This window comes from Alosa alosa, chromosome 6 (genome assembly GCF_017589495.1).
Source record: "Alosa alosa isolate M-15738 ecotype Scorff River chromosome 6, AALO_Geno_1.1, whole genome shotgun sequence".
NCBI lineage: Eukaryota > Metazoa > Chordata > Actinopteri > Clupeiformes > Clupeidae > Alosa > Alosa alosa.
In genome coordinates this window covers 7,463,218-7,479,620 of record NC_063194.1, presented here as the reverse complement: position 1 = coordinate 7,479,620, position 16,403 = coordinate 7,463,218, and the positions used below count along the sequence as shown (strand labels likewise).

General features: G+C 44.7%; 1 long non-coding RNA gene across 1 annotated transcript in view; it reads left to right on the top strand.

The window, feature by feature from the left end:
- The window catches only part of LOC125295523, a 33,331-nt gene extending 17,664 nt beyond the window's left edge, over positions 1 to 15,667 (top strand). Inside the window, exon 3 of the long non-coding RNA XR_007193672.1 lies at positions 15,414 to 15,667. This is a non-coding gene — a long non-coding RNA (uncharacterized LOC125295523). The remainder of the gene's footprint in view (positions 1 to 15,413) is intronic.
- Positions 15,668 to 16,403: the final 736 nt, after the last annotated feature.

The following is a 16,403-nucleotide window of genomic DNA, read 5'->3' as shown; positions in this document are numbered from 1 at the left end:
GGGAAACAAATAAGCAAACTCGTTAGTGGGACGAGTACATAAGTAGGTTCTAAGTTCTAAGGTCCTAGTTCTAAGTTGTGTTTTAGTATTATATTTGCATTACGTTTGGGTTACTTCCAGTAACTATATGCATGTGACAATAAACTTCCTTGTTTGGTCGTAACGTGCAATAAACCAATCAGAGCGTCATCTCACATTCCCTTTAACAACAGGCACGCTTGTTCCATAGCGGATTGCTATTATGATGGCGGATTTGCCAGGCGCAACCAGGAACGGTTCACAGTGCTAGTCAGTTGTGAACAGTTTGTTATTGATTTTTCCTCTTGACAAAATGTAATACAGAAATGTCACTTTCCGATGTTTTGAGATCACTCTGACTGAATCACGAGCTTATGAATGCATGGTGATATTTTTGCAATGTAATATAACATTACCTCACTATAGACAATGCAGATCTGTCAGATAAGCTCTCCTCTCCCGTGGTGCTGCTGGGGCATTTGGGTTAAATGGAATCAGCATGCAGTTCGTCTCATTAAGTCCTCTAATATTTCCTAATTTATGTCATCAACACATCCATTGATTAGGTGGAAATGTGTTCACAACACAGGCCAAAGGAAGGCTCCTCCAGGTGTAAGCTATGGCTGTACCTTACCAACAGGCAACTAGAAACACTTTCCAAGTTGACCTAACTTTCCAACTCTGCACAGTATCCCATTAACTGCATGACAGTGGGCTATTTACAATATTTATTTTGTGTAAAGTAGAGTTTGTAAACAAGTTATCATCAACTTAATGCACACACAACATTTGTTTGAGCAGGAGAGAGAATAACAATGAATGGATGCAGCAACTACAGAAATTGTAGCGAAGACTACTTGCTGCTTTCTTTTACTGTCTATGGTTGCTGGTTAACAGCACATAATAAGCTTGTTTAAGCGAATTCGCAAACTCAAGACTTCAAGGCCACCATGGATATAAAAAGTTTTTTGAAAACAACGAAATGATGGAGGGAACATAGCAAAGTTTTGGAGTTATTTCAGATGGGCTACAACAAGGTAGGCAAATTTGTGGTGCTTGTCAAAACTGAAGAAATACAGACCTCGATGTCAGATTACTTGTTTAATGACAAAGATGAAGAAGCCCTGCAGCAATACACAAAATAGCAACATAAGCTACAATCAGTAATTCCTACATGCACATGTCTAACATAAATATCTTAACCAACCTTGACAGCAACAAAATAGTAATAAAGAATGACAGTGGACTTACATGAATTATGTTCACAGCTTAATATTCAACCTCTGTAACATGAACGTCTGTAATGCTGGCAACAACAATATGGCCGACTCCTAACTGAGCTGGTAAGGTAACCTGTCTTAATGAGATACTACCCCCTAGTGGCCAGTGGTAAACTCTGCATCCCCCCCAGTCCGGAAAGCTATGAATGGGTATAGGTTAACGGACTCAGTCCTGTATCCAATGGCCCGACTCGGGTTCGTAGCGTTTGGGTGGCTTCCTTGTGCGGCTCAGCTGTGCAAGTCGGGTCAGCGACGGTCCCTGAGATAAGTGGTTGACTCACCAGATGGCACGGGCGGGGAGGCGTTTAAAGCTGTGTCATGGGGCCCATCTGCTGCTCGTGGGATGATTCCCTGGGGCATCACTGGCTCCGGGTGGACAGGCGGGGGCCGGCGTGCCAAGGTCGTGGGAGGTGGCAACAGCACAGCCGGCCGCTGCTGGTCATATGGGGTAGCCGGCGTGTAGCCGCGAAGGAATCGTCGGTTACGCAAAGTCAAGCGTCCCGACCCGTCAACCTTAATCCGATACTGATCATGACCTAGCGACTCCACCACCACCCCGGACCTGTCCCACTTGTGTGGACTTGGGCCCTGCTGATTCTGGAGGAATACCTTCTCACCAAGTGCCAATGGGCGGAGTGGTCTTGAGTGAGTCCTCAAAGACTCAGTGGTGCGGGATATCCGGGTCCGAAGGGCATCCTCCTTCGCCGGCCATGCTTGGCACCAGAGCGGCCGGATGTTAGGGTTTGAGAATTTTTCTAGTCAAGGATACAAGGATACAAGGAAGTTTATTGTCACATGCATATAGTTACTGGAAGTAAGAAATGCAGTGAAATTATGTCTGGTGTCAGCCTATTTGTGCATTAATGGGGGTAAAAGTGCAGTAGAAGAGGGGTTTAGTAGATTAAGTGGCAAGGGCTGCATAAAAAAGGTGGGGGAGGATTGGGATTGGGTGGGGGGCACCAACAAGGAGCACTCAAGAGTCTGTTGACGAACAGAAATGAATCTCGAAGGGGAGGGCCGAATATAATCTGTGCCGGTGAGAGGTTGCAGTCGGAGTCAGGTGTGTTGCGCAACTGTAACATGGCACGCAAAAAGCGGTCATGATCAAGACTGCTAGTTGGGCCAGTGTTGGACATCAGAAGGCGCTTAGCAGTCTTCACTGCAACTTCCGCTCTTCCATTCGATCGTGGGAAACCGACTGAGGACACGCGATGACTGACGTGCCATAGGCGGAGGAAGTCCTCTGTATGGCTAGCTTTGAACTCTGGACCACCGTCGCTTGAAAGCTCCTCTGGCACGCCAAAGGTGTCGAAGAACGTGCGGAGGTGGTGAACCAAGCCAGCTGAGCCCCCTAGATCGGAGCCTGCTGTGGAGCTTAGGACCTCCACCCAGCCTGAGAGTCAATCCCCGATAACTAGGTAGTGGCAGCCTCCGTAATCAAAGAAGTCAGCAAACACCGCCTCGAATGGGGTGGACGGTGGCTGGTGGCTCGGATGTCCTTCGACATTCCTGGCCAGTACACTATGGCACGGGCCCGCTGCTCCATCGCAGAGGTTCCTTGGTGGGCGGCATGGAGGTGCCGAAGGATTCTGTCACGAAGGGACGGTGGAACTATGACACGATCACGATACAGGAGCACGCCATCTTGTGCATAGATGGACTCACAGACTGGAGTCAGACTCGCCAGGACCGGGTCATTGACGTCAACCCTACCCTCGTGCTCGATCAGGTACAGAAGGTGGCCAAGGCATGTGTCAGCTGCCGTCTCTTGTGCAAGAAGGGACCATGATATGGCTCAAAGTTCTTGTGCATTGTCACGGATGGACGCCATAAGTGCTGATTCTACAGCGTCAGGTATGCTTGGCGATCCCAGTGAGAGGCCGTTTGCAGAGCCCGAGATGGAGGGGTGTCTCGAAGTAGCATCAGCGGCATGGTTGCTAACGCCAGGCAGGTACACAATGTTAAAGCGCCAGGGGAGGGAACGCTGCTTGAGTCTGAACAGGCGTGAGTTTGTAATCTCATCTAGCGTCCGGTCACCAAAGATCTTCACAAGGGGTTTATGGCAGTGACCACGACGAGGTTGTCACATCCTTGTGTGAAATAGCGCGTTCGCTCCAGGCCCCAGGCCACTGCCAGGGCCTCTCCTTCGACGGCCGTGTAGCGTTGCTCCGCCGAGGATAGGAACTGTGAACCGGCGAGGGTGATCCTCCATCCTCCAGAGCAGCAGTCCGGTATGCCTGAAATGCAGCTACAATGTTGCTGGAGCAGGAAGTAGCCTATACCAGTAAGGGCGGAGGCAGGTGCGCTTCCGCATATCGTAGATCTCCACGCCCTCACGGATGGCTCCGATTATGGCTCGCTTGGACGTTTGGAAGGCTTCCTCCAGTTCAGAGGACCATGAAAATTTGCAGCGTGGGCTGAGGAATGGCTTGAATGGCGCCATTCCGCAAATTGAAACTTATCTGGGTTTAACACAATACCTGAACGGCCGACATGTGTCAGGAAGTCGATGGTCCTCCACCAGTGTTGTACAAGGTCAGTGTCATAATGGATAGTGTCATCCACACAACGTTCTTTGCGCTCGAAGTCTGAGAGGACAGCGTCGAAACGGCGGTTGTAGCCGTCCCCAGATGATAAGAAACCCTGTGGCGCCCTGGTGTAGCGCCAGCGGCCAAAGGGCGTGATAAAGGTGGTAAGATGACGATCCGAATCACGCAGGGGCACACTATGGTAGCCGTTCCAGGCGTCTGTGACGGTTTTCCAGGTGTCCTTCGGGATGCAACGTGCGAGGTGGAATGGGGACTCAGTGGCGAAGGTTTCACATTGGCAGAACTTGTTGAGAGGAGAGAGGTCCACGGTCCTGCGGGGGGAGCCGTCGTGCTTCCGAGTGACCACCATGCGATGGCACAATGTCACTGGTTCACAGTATGGCACACGTTCAATGACTCCAAGGGCCTCGTCCCGAAGGAGGTCATCGTGGACCCTTTGCTGCCAATGCAGAGGCACAACGGCCGCAGTGTGGCATGCCCTTGGCGTGGCAGCTGGGTCCACGTGCATTTCAATGGGTGACCCCTTCATGCAAGGCAAAGCTCGATGAGGGCAAGTGTTGAATGTAGATGAGGCGTATCTCTCGAGCAGCCAATCTTTCATCCGACCGTTGTTCTCCGGAGTGCAGGGGAACGGTAATGCCTGAGGGGCCGTGGTGGAGGGACTGCACGGCTGGGGGGGGGCATGAGCACTGAGTGTCATGGGGATTATTTTGGTCTTTGCAGCCACCATTGGTGGACCTCATTGAATTCACAGACAAAGGCTTTTCCGTTGTGTCTCGGGTGCCAGGGCCATGCCCACTGGGCCCTCCTCCACTGTTACTTGATGGGAAGTCCTTAGGTAAGAGGCCGAGGTCAAGCAATGACTCATAGGAGAGGTACATCGCCCGAACTGAGCTGCTCGCGTACACCAATGAGCGGCAGGACACCACACCTATATTGCTGGGGGCTGTCGAGAGCTTAGCGAAGAAAGCTCCTTCAATGGCTATGGGGGAACGATTGGCGGCCGTCAGGCTGAGATTGACGGGGCGCAGGTCGGCACGTGAGAATCCGCAGGCGAGGAACTCCTCCAGAGACCACAGATCAGATTGTGCGCCAGTGTCTGCAATAGCGGATATGGTCACCTCATTGTCCGAGCCTCGGTTGCTGATGCTGTCCCTCGGCCTGACTGACCTGTCAACCGAGATGGTGATTAAGATTCGGGGGTGGTCTTTTAGCTTGGCCTGCCTCCATTCACCCCTGGAGAAAATGTGGTGCTCAAGCCTGATGGGTGTGGGATTATTGACAGTGCTGTGTGTAATCTGGAGGGGACACGGCCCCGCAATTAATGTCGGCCAAGGCGTGCTCTGAATTGAACCACTGAAATCTGGGAGATCGGCTCTGACTCCAGGGCAGCCTGCTGACTGTTGATTAATGGCTGTCGCCGCCGCTTCTGTCGGCGGGCCCTATAGCAATCGATGCAAATCTGGTGAGGCTTGGTATTCCATCCGCGAGAACCCTCTGTGAAGACCTTAAAGGTGCTTTTACAGTCCGGGCATGAGGCTTGTTTAGCCCTGTCTGCTGAGGCAGGGGCTGGGGTCGGGGCGGGGCTCGTCTGCGGGTTTTTCTTTAGGCGCTGGAATGATGACATGGCTGACAGAGTGGATGAAGGAAAAGCATTGCGGGCCATTTCCTTGTTTTCAACAACTGCAATTACATTGTTTATTGCTTTTGTCAGAATGTCAGGTATCCCCAGTGTTTCACGGCGTATGTCTGAATCATAAATACCGTTGAGTAGAACATCGCGGATAATGTGGCCGGTATAGTCCACATCCTTGCCACACTCGCATACTGCGCTGTAGGCGCATGTCTCTGCTTTTCCTCGCACTCTAGCAGTGAAGGCACGGAATGCTTCATCTCGTTCCTGGTGTAACTGAAGCAGCTCGGTGCGCAGGACACATGTGGCAACTGGGATGACAGCTAGTGAACGCATGGCAGTGGGCAGATCCACTAGGGGTCCGGACGTGATTTTGGGATTGGCTTTCAACAGGCTGTCTCCAAGTTCAGGACCAGCGCACTGAAATAACTGGAAAGGGGCCTGGGCAGCTCCTATGCCCGAGCCGGTGCGAAAGACATCCCAGCGACGGATGAACACGTTCCATTCCTCTAACGTTACGCCAACGTCGACTTTAGGCCGATCAAGTTTTGGGCCCTGTGGGGTTGAGGCTTGGGACGGCGGGTTCTGATGGACAAGTCCGTGATTCGTCAACAGAGCAATGGCGAGTGCTTCAGACACATCTCGGGTTTTGAAAGCGCAGCCAGGAACAGAACATTTAACGACAACCATGGCTTCTTCATGAAGAAATACACTCCTCGATGTCAGATTACTTGTTTAATGACAAAGATGAAGAAGCCCTGCAGCAATACACAAAATAGCAACATAAGCTACAATCAGTATTTCCGACATGCACATGTCTAACATAAATATCAGTAGGAACTTAACCAACCTTGACAGCAACAAAATAGTAATAAAGAATGACAGTGGACTTACATAAATTATGTTCACAGTTTAATATTCAACCTCTGTAACAGGAACGTCTGTAATGCTGGCCGACTCCTAACTGAGCTGGTAAGGTAACCTGTCTTAATAAGATACTACCCCCTAGTGGCCAGTGGTAAAGTCTGCAAAAACCTTAGCGCAGCTGGAGTAATGCTTATAGGCAGAATGGCCTCACCAACAACCTGGCTAGCCTTTTCAACTGGGCAGAAAAAAGGCCACAAGAAACCTTTTAAAGAAACGATGCTCAGTGATGTACTGTATGGTATGTTTGTCAAAAAATGTAATGTGTTACTATTACAACTTACCCTATCTAAAATGTAATAGGCTAGTAGTGTAACTATTTCAATTATTTTAACAAAGTAATGTAACTAAAAGAAGTTGGGACAAGTCAAAATGTATACATCGAGAGATCATAGGCTTTCAGAAAATATGTTGTTTATGAGTATGTGTTCTTGGTTCATTCTTGATTCAAAAGTCTTTAATATAGGGGACAGATTATGTGTTTTTGACTTTTAGCCTTGAGGGAAAACAGCAAAACTCTAAAGACTAGACCCAGGAAGAACCGGAGCACGGGGTACTTTGCTTTATTTGGTGCAAATAACTGACGGTTCGACGCACAGCGTCTTCCTCAGCGTCGTTATGTTTTTGGTGAGAGAGAGAATGTGAATTCTTTCAACATTCTAAATCCCGTTTCCTGCATTTTTTTACACTGATCACTAAATTTATCATAACTTTTGAAAGATTAATGATATTCCAATTCAGTCTTTTTTGTTAAATAGCCCACAACTTGCTGAACATGTCATACACTCTATATTTTTCTCTATCTTGTATAGAAATATGATGAAAATGATTTTTATGTGAATGAAATGAAATTTTAACAATTTCGCATACATCTGAGAGGATTTTCAAAGACTGTTCATTACTATATCAACATTACCATAGGTATTTTACACCATTTGATAGAACTGATCCTTCTGATGGTCTGTATATCCCATTGATGGTATGTAATATACTCAAGAAATACGTTTTTTTGTGTAAGGAGGTCATCCAGCACCAAAAATGGAATGTTCGGCACGGGCACGAAAGGGTTAAATGTATACATTTTTTTGACAAGCAATGCTTCCTCAATTTAGGCTGAAGATAGACTACGTGGCCGCGGGCAGCCTGACCAGCAGTCAGTGAAACGTAAAAACCATTAAGCCTAGGCTATACTTTGAAGGTCTAAATGGCTTGGGCAATGCAGCAAGATAAACACAGTAGCCAGTTACCATGATCCACTGTGTTAACCTGCTACAAACACAACAACATACTAGGTGACCTATTTTACTTGTAGGCCTAGTAAATAAGTATGGCCAATTTCTCTAGGCTGTGTCAGCTTGGTTAGTGGCGCAAGCAGGTAAATGTCAGGTTATCATGCAAGCAGTTTAATTTAGTAGTGGTTCGAGACCCACGTGGAGTTTATTTACTTTTATTTATTTGGTAGCATATTCGGGTCCAGCGCATGTAGCCTACTACAGACAACCTGACACTTCCAACGCCGACACATCGTGTTGTAAAGCTTTATTAAACAACAAAGTGGAGCATCACAAACATTTCTATTTGAACTTCAGTTAAACAGACAAATCTGCGGCCAGGTATCAGAGGCTAAATCATCAGCTGAACTCATCTGCAAAAGAAGGGGGCAGTTATGTTAACTCCAGAGGCAAAGTAAACAGTCCAGCCAGTTAACATGAAAGCCAGTTACCGTATAACACCGGAACACGCCCCCTCTTTTCGCTGAAAAGCCCCCGTGGGCGCACATGTACCTGTGGAGGGAAAATTCCAATATGCGCTGACCGCAAAATAGGAAAGACAAAAGCGCGAGTATACAAAGTCAATTGCGCTGGTGTGCAAAATAGAGCCCTATATATACTTAAGCAATGTAGCATGAGTGAGAGTGGGGTTGGTCATGGATATTCCCACGGGTGTTGTTCGGCCGTAGCCATGAGGCTGGAGGCCGAAAGTGGGCGAGAACAACAACAGCCGTGGGAATATCCATGACCAATCTTAACGATCACAGAATATATTATATTGCTTTTATACAACAATACTACCACAAACTAAATAATCTGAAAACATCCCGTTATTGTTTAAAAATGTTAATTTCGACATCGTTCTTACGCACCAAAAAATAGTTCCCTTTTCAATAGACAGCGTCTTGGTTGCTAGGTAACCAACATTCCAGATCCCTCATTACGGGTCTTTGTGGTTTAGAAGCTACGTGTCTTCTTGAAAGAAATGTTGAAAGTCGGGCTGAAATCACATTCATATCTAGGTTTGCTGCATGCATGTTACAAGGATGGGCCATGTCATGTAAGGGACATGGTACAGCAAAAAAACGGAAACATAGTCTACATTGCAGAACCACTCAACTTTATTAATTTATGGTGAATAAATGTTACACTACTGTGCACAGCCTGACGTGACGATGCTAGCAGGTTAGCAGCGGTTAGCTAACTATGCTAACGTTAGTTATCTACAAGTCTCCTCCAAGTGACAATCATATTATACACAATGCTGGCAATGCTGAGAACAATTAGCATCCTCGTTTTATCTTACTTACATTGAGTTGACTGTGTGGTTTAATCCACAGATGTGGTGAAGCACTGTTTCGTTATGGTTTTGCTAAGGAGTAAACCATAGACAGTAAAAAGATAGGGACCCATTGCTTGAAATAGTGGAGAGCTGGGATGAGAACATTGTGTCAAATCTTCGCATTGTATTGCGGAGTGATTTATTATTAGCTGTGCAAAGTCTGAGTTAAAATGTCCAGGATATTCCAACTCATGGAACGTCTCTCTGCCAATCAGAAACAAATAAATAGTTCCATAGAACCCAATTGTTGTATAATTATACTTATATACCTTCTTTAGTCTCCTCAGGAAGAAGAGACACTGGTGAGCCTTCTTGATCAGGGTAGAGGTGTTGAGGGTCCAAGAGAGGTCCTCAGAGATATGGACACCCAGAAACTTAAAGCTGGTGACACGCTCCACCTCAGTCCACCACCTTAGGTGCTGGACCTCCTCCCTGTAGGCCGTCTCGTTGTTGCTGATGAGACCAATCACCGTAGTGTCGTCTGCACTTGACAAAGGCGTTAGAGCCATGTACAGGTGTGCAGTCTTAGGTGAAGAGGGAGTAAAGGAGAGGGCTCAGCACACATCCCTGTGGTAGGCCGGTGTTCAGGGTGATGGTTGAGGATGTGCGGTTATCTAACCTTACAGACTGAGGTCTGTTGGTTAGGAAGTCAGAATCCAGTCACAGAGGGAGGTATTGGTGCCCAGTTCACTGAGTTTGGTGATTAGTTTGGAGGAGATGATGGTGTTGAATGCTGAACTGAAGTCAGTGAACAGCATTCTCACATAGATGTTGCTATTGTCAAGGTGGGACAGAGCTGAGTTAAGTGCTGTAGAGATGGCATCCTCCGTGCTCCTGTTCCGACGGTAGGCAAATTGGAAAGGGGTCCAGTGAGGGTGGTAAGCAGGTCTTGAGGTCGGCCAGGACCAGCCTCTCGAAGCACTTCATGATGATGGGGGTGAGTGCAACTGGACGGAAATCATTAAGGCTTGTTGCAGTGGAGTGTTTTGGCACCGGCTCGATGGAGGTGGTTTTAAAGCATACGGGGACAGCTGCCTGCTAGTGTCAGATTAAATATGTCAGTCCTAACCTCAGTCAGCTGCACTGCACAGGCCCTGGGTATGCATAGCATCAGGACCAGCAGCCTTACATGCATTAGTCCTGCTCAGTGCCACACACACATCAGTGGTGGAGAGTGTGAGGGCTGGTGATCTGCAGACACCACAGCCTTGATGGCCACCTCCCTTGTTGTCACTATCAAAGCAGCCATAGAAGTGGTACAGCTCATCAGGCAAGGAAGTGTTGGTGACGGGGATGCACCTTTCAGGTTAGCCCTGGATGAGCTATAGGCTTGAGCATTACCTGATCTGAATGCGATGTCTCGTGCCTTCAGCAGAAGTCTGATCTCACTGTTCATCCATGGCTTCTGATTAGGGAAAGTCATAATCCGTTTGAGGGTGGTGACACTGTTGATGTTGGAGTCGATACAGTCCAGAACGGAGGAGGCATACAAATCAATGTCCGTGTGGGAGTCACGGGTGGCCTGAGTTGCAAACACTCTTCAGTCATAACATAACATAATGTTTCCAAAATCAACCAATGTCTTTACGGTAAAGAGTGCACTCTTAACCGAATGTGTTAGAAACAACACAAATTGTGTTGTCCCTATCTGGACATAGAGACGCGTTAAAAACAACACAAGTTGTGTTATTTTCAACACATACTGTGGACACTCTTAAAACGATAACAAAAGCAATATGTTAGAAACAACGCAAACTGTGTTGTCCCTATCTGGACATGGAGATGTGTTAAAAAAACAACACAAGTATGTATGTATTAGGGCTGTCAAAATAACTGATTCATTTCGATTAATTAATTTGAGAAAAAATAACTGATTAAAAATTAGTGCAGATTAGTCGATTCCATATGACCTTTGACCGTACCGTTTTAGTCAGTAAAAAAAAAAAAAATAGACTGTAAAATGAAGGAGAGAGAAGAAAACGTGCTGCCTGGATCATTGATTGGAACATTTACTTTTAAAAAACGGCCTGATGGTGTTGATAAAAAATAAAGTGTTGAAAATAAAGTCCTCTGCAATGTCTGCAGCAAGGAATTTGCATATCACCAGAGTTCATCAACTCTATAGTCGCACATCAATGCAAAGAAATAAGTGTTGACATTGAGGGGAGTGTTAATTTATTTTCATTGTGTCCCCTAGGTTATATCTATGGCCTGAAATGAACAGTGAAAATAATAATAAAAGAGTCTTTGAACTTTAATGTCACTAATGCTGATTATTCAATGATTCATTTGAATTTAAATATTTAAAATACTTTCACAGCAAAAATTATATATGCGATTAATTTAGATTAAATAATCACAGAGTATGTAATTAATTAGATTTTTTTTTTTATCGATTAACAGCCCTAGTATGTATATGTATACGGTTCATTTGCTAAACAACAAACAATGAACCATTTAAAAGTTGTTACAGTCAAAATTATTCACACCCCTGCCCAATTTTAAAACTATTTCTACCTTTTTATGTCTATAATGAACCTGCTACAAACACAACAACATACTAGGTGACCTATTTTACTTGTAGGCCTAGTAAATAAGTATGGCCAATTTCTCTAGGCTGTGTCAGCTTGGTTAGTGGCGCAAGCAGGTAAATGTCAGGTTATCATGCAAGCAGTTTAATTTAGTAGTGGTTCGAGACCCACGTGGAGTTTATTTACTTTTATTTATTTGTAGCATATTCGGTCCAAGCATGTAGCCTACTACAGACAACCTGACACTTCCAACGCCGACACATCGTGTTGTAAAGCTTTATTAAACAACAAAGTGGAGCATCACAAACATTTCTATTTGAACTTCAGTTAAACAGACAAATCTGCGGCCAGGTATCAGAGGCTAAATCATCAGCTGAACTCATCTGCAAAAGAAGGGGGCAGTTATGTTAACTCCAGAGGCAAAGTAAACAGTCCAGCCAGTTAACATGAAAGCCAGTTACCGTATAACACCGAACTCCCCCTCTTTTGAAAAGCCCCGTGAAGCACATGTACCTGTGGAGGGAAAATTCCAATATCGCGCTGACCGCAAAATAGGAAAAGACAAAAGCCTTGAGTATACAAAGTCAATTGCGCTGGTGTGCAAAATAGAGCCCTATATATACTTAAGCAATGTAGCATGAGTGAGAGTGGGGTTGGTCATGGATATTCCCACGGGTGTTGTTCGGCCGTAGCCATGAGGCTGGAGGCCGAGTGGCGCAGGCAACAACAGCCGTGGGAATATCCATGACCAATCCCACGATCACGAGAATATATTATATTGCTTTTATACAACAATACTACCACAAACTAAATAATCTGAAAACATCCCGTTATTGTTTAAAAATGTTAATTTCGACATCGTTCTTACGCACCAAAAAATAGTTCCCTTTTCAATAGACAGCGTCTTGGTTGCTAGGTAACCAACATTCCAGATCCCTCATTACGGGTCTTTGTGGTTTAGAAGCTACGTGTCTTCTTGAAAGAAATGTTGAAAGTCGGGCTGAAATCACATTCATATCTAGGTTTGCTGCATGCATGTTACAAGGATGGGCCATGTCATGTAAGGGACATGGTACAGCAAAAAAACGGAAACATAGTCTACATTGCAGAACCACTCAACTTTATTAATTTATGGTGAATAAATGTTACACTACTGTGCACAGCCTGGCGCGGACGATGCTAGCAGGTTAGCAGCGGTTAGCTAACTATGCTAACGTTAGTTATCTACAAGTCTCCTCCAAGTGACAATCATATTATACACAATGCTGGCAATGCTGAGAACAATTAGCATCCTCGTTTATCTTACTTACATTGAGTTGACTGTGTGGTTTAATCCACAGATGTGGTGAAGCACTGTTTCGTTATGGTTTGCTAAGGAGTAACCATAGACAGTAAAAGATAGGGACCCATTGCTTGAAATAGTGGAGAGCTGGGATGAGAACATTGTGTCAAATCTTCGCATTGTATTGCGGAGTGATTTATTATTAGCTGTGCAAAGTCTGAGTTAAAATGTCCAGGATATTCCAACTCATGGAACGTCTCTCTGCCAATCAGAAACAAATAAATAGTTCCATAGAACCCAATTGTTGTATAATTATACTTATATACCTTCTTTAGTCTCCTCAGGAAGAAGAGACACTGGTGAGCCTTCTTGATCAGGGTAGAGGTGTTGAGGGTCCAAGAGAGGTCCTCAGAGATATGGACACCCAGAAACTTAAAGCTGGTGACACGCTCCACCTCAGTCCACCACCTTAGGTGCTGGACCTCCTCCCTGTAGGCCGTCTCGTTGTTGCTGATGAGACCAATCACCGTAGTGTCGTCTGCACTTGACAAAGGCGTTAGAGCCATGTACAGGTGTGCAGTCTTAGGTGAAGAGGGAGTAAAGGAGAGGGCTCAGCACACATCCCTGTGGTAGGCCGGTGTTCAGGGTGATGGTTGAGGATGTGCGGTTATCTAACCTTACAGACTGAGGTCTGTTGGTTAGGAAGTCAGAATCCAGTCACAGAGGGAGGTATTGGTGCCCAGTTCACTGAGTTTGGTGATTAGTTTGGAGGAGATGATGGTGTTGAATGCTGAACTGAAGTCAGTGAACAGCATTCTCACATAGATGTTGCTATTGTCAAGGTGGGACAGAGCTGAGTTAAGTGCTGTAGAGATGGCATCCTCCGTGCTCCTGTTCCGACGGTAGGCAAATTGGAAAGGGGTCCAGTGAGGGTGGTAAGCAGGTCTTGAGGTCGGCCAGGACCAGCCTCTCGAAGCACTTCATGATGATGGGGGTGAGTGCAACTGGACGGAAATCATTAAGGCTTGTTGCAGTGGAGTGTTTTGGCACCGGCTCGATGGAGGTGGTTTTAAAGCATACGGGGACAGCTGCCTGCTAGTGTCAGATTAAATATGTCAGTCCTAACCTCAGTCAGCTGCACTGCACAGGCCCTGGGTATGCATAGCATCAGGACCAGCAGCCTTACATGCATTAGTCCTGCTCAGTGCCACACACACATCAGTGGTGGAGAGTGTGAGGGGCTGGTGATCTGCAGACACCACAGCCTTGATGGCCACCTCCTTGTTGTCACTATCAAAGCAGCCATAGAAGTGGTACAGCTCATCAGGCAAGGAAGTGTTGGTGACGGGGATGCACCTTTTCAGGTTAGCCCTGGATGAGCTATAGGCTTGAGCATTACCTGATCTGAATGCGATGTCTCGTGCCTTCAGCAGAAGTCTGATCTCACTGTTCATCCATGGCTTCTGATTAGGGAAAGTCATAATCCGTTTGAGGGTGGTGACACTGTTGATGTTGGAGTCGATACAGTCCAGAACGGAGGAGGCATACAAATCAATGTCCGTGTGGGAGTCACGGGTGGCCTGAGTTGCAAACACTCTTCAGTCATAACATAACATAATGTTTCCAAAATCAACCAATGTCTTTACGGTAAAGAGTGCACTCTTAACCGAATGTGTTAGAAACAACACAAATTGTGTTGTCCCTATCTGGACATAGAGACGCGTTAAAAACAACACAAGTTGTGTTATTTTCAACACATACTGTGGACACTCTTAAAACGATAACAAAAGCAATATGTTAGAAACAACGCAAACTGTGTTGTCCCTATCTGGACATGGAGATGTGTTAAAAACAACACAAGTATGTATGTATTAGGGCTGTCAAAATAACTGATTCATTTCGATTAATTAATTTGAGAAAAAATAACTGATTAAAAATTAGTGCAGATTAATCGATTCCATATGACCTTTGACCGTACCGTTTTAGTCAGTAAAAAATAGACTGTAAAATGAAGGAGAGAGAAGAAAACGTGCTGCCTGGATCATTGATTGGAACATTTACTTTTAAAAAACGGCCTGATGGTGTTGATAAAAAATAAAGTGTTGAAAATAAAGTCCTCTGCAATGTCTGCAGCAAGGAATTTGCATATCACCAGAGTTCATCAACTCTATAGTCGCACATCAATGCAAAGAAATAAGTGTTGACATTGAGGGGAGTGTTAATTTATTTTCATTGTGTCCCCTAGGTTATATCTATGGCCTGAAATGAACAGTGAAAATAATAATAAAAGAGTCTTTGAACTTTAATGTCACTAATGCTGATTATTCAATGATTCATTTGAATTTAAATATTTAAAATACTTTCACAGCAAAAATTATATATGCGATTAATTTAGATTAAATAATCACAGAGTATGTAATTAATTAGATTTTTTTTTTTATCGATTAACAGCCCTAGTATGTATATGTATACGGTTCATTTGCTAAACAACAAACAATGAACCATTTAAAAGTTGTTACAGTCAAAATTATTCACACCCCTGCCCAATTTTAAAACTATTTCTACCTTTTTATGTCTATATAGGCAATCTGCTGAGAAACATGGCCTAATAAGCAGCAGGGCCTTGATACAAGGCAATGATTCAAATGAAACATACAGCCAAACCAAGAAAGAGATGGTTAACAGAAAACGATATCAACAGTCGCCCACCCAGCGTCAAGACCTGAATGCAATCAACAATCTATGGAAGGAGCTAAAGACCAGAGTGATTTCAGAGTACTTTTGGACATGGCACTTTTCATGAAAATCAAATCTGATAAAATAAATGAATAAATATATGTACTGTGGTGCATGGTAAAATATAAATATGTGTACATAGTGCCTTAACATATTTTGTTATGAGTCTGTATCATTTCCAGACAGAAGAAACCTATTGATCAAATGGAAAATCACTTACATTCTGTACTTTGAGCTGTATAGTAAACATGGCTAGGGGGAAGAAATACATTATTATTTGTGAGAGGGATTATCATGACCACAAGAGGGAGCTCTAACATTTTGTATCATTTTATAAATCATGTTGCACCTCCAGCAAAGAATGTTGAGTACACCAAAGATTTATGTTAGACTATGGATGTATACTATGGATGCTAACTTGCATAATGTCTGGCAATTTGCAAAATTAGCACAATTAGCATACATTACAACCACTGATATTTGAGTGGTTTTGCATTTCAAAATGTGAAGTAAAACCGCAAGTGCTCATATTTAATCTCCTAGTGGGATGATTTTGATTAATATTGGGTTGATTTGTAGATTATTTATTGAACAGATATTTCAGAATCAAGAGAGCTTCAAATGTCTTGATTTAGAATTTAAAATTGATTTCTGCTCAAATGAAATGTTTTAGAGGATATTACTTAGAGGTGTTTGGGGAGATTGTACTCTGGATACAATCACATATTGTATATTTGCTTATAGCTTTTGGACGCTTGTTCTACCTCAAACAAGAATAGTCTGGATTGCATGTTAGTATCTTAACATGTTTCCTGTTGGGGATGGCTGAAAACCAGG